Source organism: Triticum aestivum, chromosome 3D (assembly GCF_018294505.1).
Source record: "Triticum aestivum cultivar Chinese Spring chromosome 3D, IWGSC CS RefSeq v2.1, whole genome shotgun sequence".
Taxonomy (NCBI): Eukaryota; Viridiplantae; Streptophyta; class Magnoliopsida; order Poales; family Poaceae; genus Triticum; species Triticum aestivum.
This window is the reverse complement of record NC_057802.1, coordinates 279,719,167-279,727,148: the sequence shown is the minus strand read 5'-3', so window position 1 is coordinate 279,727,148 and position 7,982 is coordinate 279,719,167.

Below are 7,982 nucleotides of genomic sequence, written 5' to 3'. Positions count from 1 at the left end.
TTTCAAAATATCAACACTAAAGCAAGTTATCCCTAGCCCATCATGCTCAATCATTGATCCATTCATGAAACACACTCACATATTAGCTACACCCAATGCTCAAGTACGATCATAGTGCCCCTTAGTTGGTGCTTTATAAGAGAATATGGAGACTCAAAATAAAAATTGCATAAAGTAAATAGAAAGGCCCTTCACAGAGGGAAGTAGGGATTTGTAGAGGTGCCAGAGCTCAAAACGAAAAAGACAGAGATAAAACATTTTGGGTGGCATGCATTTCGTGTCAACGAAAATGATCGACTAGTTCCCAGTACTTTCCATACTAGATATATCATAGGCGGTTCCCAAACAAAAAATTAAAGTTTATTCCTTTTTCCACCATACTTTCACATTCCACGGCTAATCGTATCCATGGGTGCCGTCCATTCCAACACTTAACAAGGAATTTGAGTGCCCCAAAATTTCTTTCGGAGAAACAAAGACGAGAACGTGCATCAACCCCTATGCATATATTACCCCAATGTCACCTTAGGAATCCGCGAGTTGAGTGCCAAAACACATATCAAGTGAATCAATATGAACGGGTATTCATAGCAAGACATACATCAAGTGTTCTCAAATCCATAAAAGTATTCAATCCGAGAACGAACTCTCAAAGCGAAAAATCAATTCATCACAACAAGATAGAGAGGGAGAAACACCATATGATTCGACTATACTAACAAAGCCTGCGATACATCAAGATCGTGCCATCTCAAGGACACGAGAGAGAGAGAGATTAAACACATAGCTACTGGTACAAACCCTCAGCCCCGAGGGTGGACTACTCCCTCCTCATCATGGTGGCCATAGGGATGATGAAGATGACCACCGGTGATGATTTCCCCCTCCGACAGGGTGCCGGAACAGGGTCTAGATTGGTAGTTCATGGCTACAGAGGCTTGCAGCGGCGGAACTTCTGATCTAGGGTTATTTCTAGGGGTTTCTGTATTTATAGGATTTTTTGGCATCGGTTTCACGTGAAGATGGGCCTCGAGGTGAGCACGATACACCAGGGCACTCCTGGGTGGGCTGGCGTGCCCTGGTGGGTTGTGCCCACCTCGTGGGTCTTCTGGCCCTCCCATGAAGTTTCTAGTGCCTCTTTTGTTTCAAAAAATATCGTCAAAAAGTTTCGCTGCATTTGGGGAACTTTGATTTCTGCACAAAAAACAACACCACGGTAGTTCTACTGAAAACAACGTCAGTCCGAGTCAATTCCATGCAAATTATACCAAAACCATATAAAATTGTTGTAAAAATGGCATGAATACTTCATAAATTATAGATACGTTGGATACATATCAATAAGATATGCTCTATCACACATAAGCCTCCTTATATCTTCCTCAAAACAGCCACCATACCTAGCTATCATGGCGTTTCCATAGCCATTCAGAGATATATTGCCATGCAACTTCCACCGTTCTATTATTATGACATAAATCTTCATTGTCATATTGCTTTGCATGATCATATAGCTAGCATAGTATTTGCGGCTCAGCCACCGTTCATCATTATCATACATGTTACGGTAGTATCATTGCACATCCTAGTACACTACAAGAGGCATTCATATAGAGTCATATGTTTTAGTTTTATTAAGTTGTAAGTAAATAGAAGTGTGATGATCATCACTATTAGAGCATTGTCCCAGTGAGGAAATAGAAAATGAGAGGCCAAAAAGAGCCCAACAAAAAATGAGAGGAAAAGAGAGAAGGAGCAATGTTACTATCGCTTTCCACACTTGTGCTTCAAAGTAGCACCATGTTTTTCATATAGAGAGTCACCTATTTTGTCACTTTCATATACTAGTGGGAATTTTTCATTATAGAACTTGGCTTGTATATTTGGATGATGGGCTTCCTCAAATGCCTAAGGTCTTCATGAGCAAGCAAGTTGGTTGCACACCCACTTAGTTTTATTTTTGAGCTTTCATACACTTATTGCTCTTAGTGCATTAGTTGCATGGCAATCCCTACTCCTCTCATTGACATCAATTGATGAGTATCTCCATAGCCCGTTGATTAGCTGCATCGATTTGAGACTATCTTCCTTTTTTGTCTTCACCTTATTAATCTCTACCACCGCATTCTATTCCACCATAGTGCTATATCCATGGCTTGCGCTCATGTACTGCATGGGGGTTCGAAAAGCTGAAGAGTGTTAAAAAGTTTGAACCAATTGCTTGACTGACATCAGGGTTGTACATGATTTATGTTTTGTGTTAAGAAGGTGGAGCATGACAAGGCTATATGATTTTGTAGGGATAGCATTCTTTAGCATTTTTATTTTGAAAGGCATTATTGTTTGTTGGTATGCCTGAGTATTGATGTATTTATGTCAAAGTATAGACTATTGCTTTGAATCATTCAGATCTTAATATTCATACCATAAAAGAAAGATTACATGATAGACATGTAAGGTAGCATTCCACATCAAAATTCTGTTAATTAGCCTCTTCAATTAGCAACATTCTCCTTTTTTGTCTTCTCCATATTATCTCTATCACCATACTCTATTCCACCCATAGTGCTATATCCATGGTTTGCGCTCATGTATTGAGGGAGGGTTGAAAAACCTGAAGCGCGTTAAAAAGTTTGAGCCAATTGCTCGGCTTGTCATCGGGGTTGTGCATGATGGAGCACGAGAAGGCTATATAATTTTGTAGGGATAACGTTCTTTAGCACTAATATTTTGAAAGGCATGATTGTTTGTTGGTATGTCTGAGTATTGATCTTTTTATGCCAAATTATAGACTATTGCTTTGAATCATTCGAATCTTAATATCCATGCCACAAAAGAGAGATTACATGATGAATATGATAGGTAGCATTCCACATCAAAAAAATTGTTTTTATCATTTACCTACTCGAGGACGAGCGGGAATTAAGCTTGGGGATGCTTGATACGTCTCCAATGTATATATAATTTTTATTGTTCCATGCTATTAGTATCAATCCTAGATGTTTTATATGCATTTATCTTCTATTTTATAACAATTTTTGGGACTAACCTATTAACCTAGTGCCCAATGCCAGTTGCTGTTTTTTTGCTTGTTTTTGGCTTTTCAGAAAATCAATATCAAACGGAGTCCAAACACGATGAAATTTACGGTGGTTTTTTCAAGACCAGAAGGGACCCACGAAGGCTCTGGAGAAGACCGAAAGAGCCATGAGGGAGCGACAAGCTCAAGGGGCATGACCGGGTGGCTAGGCGTGCCCCCCTGAGCTTGTGGGCCCCTCGTGGCACCTCTTGACCTAATTCCCCCTCTATAAATCCCTAATATACCAGAGAGCCAACCGAAACACTTTTTCCGCCATCGGAAGCCTTTGTTCTTCCATGATCCCATATGGAGGCCTTCTCTGGTACTCTACCGAAGGGGAATCGATCACGGAGGTCTTCCACATCATCCTCGCTGCCCTACCTATGATGCATGAGTAGTTCGCCACAGACCTATGGGTCTATAGTTGGTAGCTAGATGGCTTCTTCTCTCACATTGATCTTCAATACAATGTTCTCCTCGAATTTCTTGGAGTTCTATACGGTGTAATCTTCTTTTGCGGTGTGTTTGTTGGGATACGATGAATTGTGAGTTTATGATATGAATATTTATGAGTATTAATTGACTCTTATCTCAACTCTTTTATGCATGATTATTATAGCTTTGTATTTCTCTCCGATTTATCTATTTGGTTTGGCTAACTAGATTGATTTATCTTGCAATGGGATAGGTGCTTTGTGAAGGGTTCAATCTTGCGGTGCTCTATCCTAGTGACAGAAAGGGACGGTTGGTGCAATATCTGCCTACCTTGTGTTTTGGAGATTGTTGACAGAAACAGGTATGGACTAATTTGTTTGCTAGTGCACATAGAGAGAAAGTCCATACACAACCGAAGAGAATGCCGTCTCCAGTGCTGAGTTCGAGGAACTTCACCGAAGCATATCTGGCGCTGCAGAGAGGAATGAGCTATATGTGTTGAAGTCATATAGTCGAGAAGATTGATGTGAAGAAATCGACCCCTCGAAAGTTTTCTGCTGAAGCGAGAAGCTTTTGATCCGGTACTGTCGTCCGAAGAAATTGACTGCAGCAATGGAGGTCGAAGACAAAGTGAAGATGTAGTATTCATTTTGTTGTTCTTCTTTCATTCTTTTGAGTCATAGGACCTCCGTACTATTAAGAGGGGTATAGGTTCTCGAAGCTTAGATCCACCGTGATGCTTAGCCAAAACCTATGAAAGTTGAGAGAGAAATCTCTTTGTGCTCCGAGCAAATACTTGCCAGCGAGAGACTGTGATCTTCCTCACTGCAGGAGATTTGTCTCAGACTGAGGAGTTAGCATTACTTGCTCCGCAAGCAATGTTACCGTTCTGCTCAAATACGACCGTTGGACTCGTGTCGTTTGGCCATTGGTTGATCGCGATGTTTAATTTGGGCATTTCCCATCAAGGAAGGCTGCGGCTATAAATAGCCACCCGCTTCAACATTATGCGTTGGCTGCTCCACTTGAGATTTATGAGAAGATTGATTTGAGCAACCCCTCTCCGAGTGATTTTAGTTTAAGATCCACTGAGAGAAAATCAAGAGCCCAAACTTAGATAGTGGTTTAGCATCATGGTAGTTCTGAGTGAGAGTTCTTGTACCTATTACTCTTGAGAGTTGTGCACTCTCTAGACAGATAGGTTTCGGCTTCAAGTGTTGAAGAGTTGTTATCTTCATCGAGCCAGATCTTGAGCAACCAAGAGTGATTGTGGTTCGCGAAGGTCGACTGAAGGTTTGGAGATCGCCTACAAGGATCTGCCACGAGTGAAATCAACCCGAGTTTGATCAGCTCTGCGTTGAAGGAGAATAGGGTGAAGAGAGTTTATCTTCGGTGTTAGGTCACAGCCCCTCCAACCAGACGTAGCCCTTCGGCAGAAGGGTGAACTGGTCTACCAAATGTGACTGTCGCCATCGAGCACCACTGGTTCAGTCTTCTTCACTGCAATTCCCTCAATAGTTTTTATTCGAACTCTGTGCCAATAGTTATTGGTTCATTTCACTCTATTGTCAACATCGCTTATCTTTGTATTCATTCTCTTTCACTCTCATCTCTTGTATTCACTTGTGGTCATCATACTTTTCTGTATGCACCATGTTGTGTCTTGTTCTACTACATTTGTTTGCATGCTGCATTACCCTCATCGTAGTTAAAACTGTCATCTCTCACGCACGTATTGTCATTTCATCCTTCATCGAGGAATATGCTTCTGACCAAGAAGATTTATCTACTTTACTTTATTCCGCTGCTGTGATTGTGATGAGCTTCAAAACTTTCAAAAGATATTTTGAATCTCCCATTCACCCCCATCTGGTCGATATACTCTCCGTCCTAACAATTAGTATCAGAGCAGGTTCTCCCTATCTCTGCTTATTAAAGGTCTAATGTCCTTGGAGTTTTGAGTATGTTGTATGCAGGTAGATCCTCGCACTCTGAAAGATTTCCCATCTTCGATGGAAATGACTATATGTACTAGAAGGAGCTGCAGGTAGATCCTCGCACTCTGAAAGATTTCCCATCTTCGATGGAAATGACTATATGTACTAGAAGGAGCGAATGAGAATCAGAATTTGAGCTATCAACTATGATCTATGGTAGATTGTGGAAGATGGCTACACCATTCAGCAACCGAACAATCTCAACACTGATGATAAAGCAAATCTGCAGTTTTATGCACAAGCAAAAGATATCATCTGTGGCAGTCTATCGAAGGACATTTTCTTTCGGTTCCAAAGACTCAATAATGCAAAGCAAATTTGGGATGCCATCAATGATGCTCATGAAGACTTTGTTGCCAGATCTGATCCCCACATTCAAATGCTTCATGCTATGTTCACGGGATTCAGAAGTCTTCGTAAAGAAAGTGCTATGGAACTCACTGATTGATTGACAAACATTGTCGAAAGACTACATCAGCGAGGAGTAACTGATATCACCTATAGAGATGTGGCCAACAAGCTTCTCAGTGCTCTTGATGAATCCTTTGATCCCATAGTAGCTGAAATCAAACAAAGACCAGACTATGAAGAGCTTCACTATGTTGATATTATGACACTGCTGTCTATTCATGAAGAAAAGATGCAACTAGAAAATGCAAATCAAGAATCCTCTTCCGAAAGTGAAGGAGAAATTCTCTCACACTATGGTAGTTCTGAAGAAGAAGAAGAAGATATTGAGAATCAACACACCATCACCAGAGAACTTGAAATTCTCACACAAAGGCTAAGTGATCTCAAAAGACAGAACTTGTATCTTGTGAATGATGAAGAAGATGATATGCTAGAGTCGTCAAGAAGAAAATTGCCTTAGAAAGATATGAAGTGCTTCAAGTGCAAGTTATACGGTCATCTCATCGCTGATTGCCCTGGCCGGGAAGGAAAACCTAGCAACAGGTGGAAATATCTTCATTGCAGTGGTTTTACGCGAGTGGATCGTCATACTAAGCTGTCGAAGGAAATTACATCTCCCTCATCATCTTGTTCGACAAGACCAGTCACTGACGTCAAAGCGAGAGCTACCATTGAATCAAATATGAAGAGGATGTCACGGCTAAATAGAGCTTGTGCTGATCTGACCCTTGACTCCGAAGAGGAAGCAACTGATACCGAATCAGATGATTAAGAATTCTATAGAAGGATTGGGAGAAGCAACACATATGTTGCCATTGAATCAATAAAGAAATCTATGAATCAAACACTGATGATGATGACACTAGCGATGATGAACCAATCACATTCTATGTCATGGCAAAATCCTCAAAGGATCGGGTATCAGCAAAACACCAAAAATCCATGAATGGATACTCTCCTTAATACATTGCTTATGCTAAACTTGTTAAAATGGCAAAATCTCTACAAGATGAGCTTGAAATGCTTGAGATAAATCTTAGGAAAACCGAAGGATTACTAGTTAAAGAGATGGAGAAGAATCAAAAGTTGATCGAAGAGCAAGATGCTTTTTCTTCAACTATTGATGATCTTACCACTCGATATGATTCCCTCTCAATTGACTACGAGAGTTTATTAGATGAACTCCTTAACAGGAATCAAGAACTCGTGTCACTGAAAGAATCTCATAATGAGCTGATGTTAGAAAAAGCTTCTCTCTTCGCTGAGAAATCCATTCGTCTTCCTAATGATTTTGTTCCCCATGCTTAAAATGCCTAGAACGTTGCAATGCTGATTCACATGCTGAGACCTCAAATGCTAGTATCAACAATATTGCAGTTACGAATGATATTCCTAACCCCTCCTCTGAGGAGTATGCTGCTATTGCTGATGAAAATTGCAGGCTAAAGGACTTGCTTGAGACAGGAATGGTACGAAGCCTAAAAGGGCATCAAACCTTGTGTGATGTGCTCAAGAAGTCAATACTGCACAAAAATCCTCGGAAGGAAGGATTGGTTTTCGAAAGGAAACTCAATGTTGATGGAACATACTGGACTCCCGAGCAATATCCTCGAACGAGTTGGGTTCTTGCCAAAAGCAAAACACTCAAACCTGCAGCTCTATAAGGATATGATTCTCTCACTCCCGCCATTTCTGATGAGTCTGATGACTCTAATTATAAACTGTTCAAACAACAGAATGGTGAGATATTCACTCGATATATTGGGACTAACTGCAGGTCTAGCTCACCCAAGAAAAAAATATGGGTGAAGAAATGCATTATTGAAAACCTATCTGTCACTGCTAACTTGAACATGCAGAGCAATTCTCTTCGAGACAATGGTTATCATCCACAGAATGAGCATAAATCAAAGCTTCAACAGAAGGAGTACATGCGTACCTCCTTGAATCATTACACTCATGTATCTGAAAATAACTTCAGTGCACATTCATATAATTACTCTCAAAGTGCACAGGTGTATTACAGGTACCACCGAAAGAACGCTCATGCTCAGACGAAG